The sequence below is a fragment of the Marmota marmota genome, unplaced genomic scaffold (assembly GCF_001458135.2).
Source record: "Marmota marmota marmota unplaced genomic scaffold, marMar, whole genome shotgun sequence".
Lineage (NCBI taxonomy): Eukaryota > Metazoa > Chordata > Mammalia > Rodentia > Sciuridae > Marmota > Marmota marmota.
This window is the reverse complement of record NW_025999880.1, coordinates 1,415,022-1,417,346: the sequence shown is the minus strand read 5'-3', so window position 1 is coordinate 1,417,346 and position 2,325 is coordinate 1,415,022.

Here is a 2,325-nt window from a genome sequence, read left to right as displayed (position 1 = left end):
CAGGACCAAAATTGCCGATCATGAATGCTGACTCTTACGTTACCTCTCTGAAATGTTTGTGAAATGAGCAAATAAAAGGTTGAGACCTCTTTTGTTGTTGTTGTTTTATTTTGTTGTTAATACAGGGGAGAGACCTCTTTTGGAGGCATCTCTGTCTGCAGAGACCAGCTAACCAACTCCCTCTCCCATCCCTGCATTTCATATTCTTTCATCAGAGGCCAGAGAGGCTGGCAGTTTGACAACAGTTCCTCCTGAAGTCCTCTAGACCTATACAAGGCACACACACACAAAGTTCCCAGGTCAAAACTTGTCCACCAGGTCTGGAGCCTTCAGGAGTAACAGGACAGGTCTTGCTCCATGGCCAGATGGAGTATGTGAGTGAATGTCAATATAGGAGAATGTCTGTGCAAATGTGCATATGTACATAAACACAGATGTGTAGGCATCTGTACAGAGTATTCTCCTGTATGGAGGTACACAACCTTCTAGGCCTGTCTTGACTTGGCAGTAAGAGACTCGCGGGTGTACTTATAAAGATCCATGTGTGGAATGACATGTGTGTTGATATTAGCATCAATTTCTGCAGCAGTGTAGTAGGTGTAGGAGAAAATATGTATAAATGTACCAAACACTCCAAAATAGTGCCTGATGTATGTACTGGTACATACAGCTAAAGATGTACACAAGTGCATAAAGCTGAATCTATATTTATAAAGCCTACATGAAAGCATGTATATGATATGTACATGGCTGGCCAGCCATGTGACTATGTGTGACGGCGGGTGTGGGTTTACGTGAGAGGAAAAGCTTTCCGCTGTTTCTATCATGCTTCTCCTAAGTAATCATTGGGAAATGTATATGTCAGAAAACAGTATCTTTCATGCTTAAATATGTCTCAGAATATATAAATGAAACATGATATTGTGCCGACCGAGATGCTGCACATTAACATTGTTTATCATTGATAGAATTAAATAACCCATGCAAAGCCCGGGTAGCATTTCTTACAATTTTATTTAACACTGTTTTGACCAAGCAGCATTTGGCAAGTGTACAAAATACGCTGTAGATTACTGCACAAATGCATCATTTGTAGGATATAATATACAAAACATGAGAAGGATAACAGAAGAGTGTCATCTAGAATCCCAACTGCCCCCATCTTTCTTTGGGCTTCCCTTATTCCTCTTCCTGCCCTAAACCTGATTAAAACCCATTCCTTCTCACTTCCCTAGGAGGTCTCTGCATTTGTAGTAAAGGGAGATAAAGTAGAGGGTGAGGATTTGGGGTGGGGGAAGAGATAACACTCCAAGACCTGGTCTCTGGAATGTGTCTACTCCTCCCAGTCTGTCAGAGGCAGACTGGGAGCCCCAGCATGGGTTCAAACAGTGAGGCCAAAGGAAGCATTTTTATAGGTTCCACAGAACCTCAGGCTGACTGACAAAGTTATCCATTCAGAAGGAAGGAAAGGAAGCACCAAACTTATCAAATGGCGGGTAAATCCTTCCTGAAAAGATTCACAGAGACTGTCCCTTGCGTCTCTTGTTTAAGGGGAAACTATGTCCTTCCTGGAGCCCAAATGAGAAAAGGCTTGTAGATCACCTGGTCACAGGCCTGCCAGCTCTCACCTTTCAGACCCAGTGCTGAACAGTGAACTAAATACTGCCTCCATTATGAATGGCCTGAGGCAAAGAAAACCTAGAGTCCAGAAAGTCAGAGTCTTTCTCTACAAGGTCAAACTGGGTCGTGAGCCACACAAGAGCATCATACAAGCTGAAAACACTTCCTCACCAGCCACTGGGCAGCAAAAAGAAATCCCATTTAATCCCCAGAGATGACGAATAAATGGCACTTGTAAGTCTTTCCAAACTTGCCAAGGACTTATTCATCTCCTGAGTCAGGGCCAAGATCCCACATGGCACCTCAGTGCCTCACTCTCCAACATCTGTCACCACCCTCCCTGGGCTTCATCTTTGGCAAGACTGAAATGAGAGCCTCCTCCCTCTGCCTGCCTTCCTGCATTCAAAGTTTCTCTTGGTACCTTTTCTCCTACGGAGATTTCCTAGGACTGGAAGGAGAAGGAGACCAAGTCCAACCCAAACAGCAATTGGACTCTCCCCCATTCCCCAAGTCCTCTGCCACCAGCAGTGGCACCATCTTTTCAGACAGCCCCCAACCCTCTCCACCAGCGGGGGAATCAGCCAACCTGTGAGGGACAGCTGAATGCCGGCATCAGAGAGTACTGTGCCATCCTTGTGCTGCAGAAGTCAGGAAGCTGCTTCTCTGGAACCTGGTGTCGTGGCTATCTCCTGAGTGAACACGGAA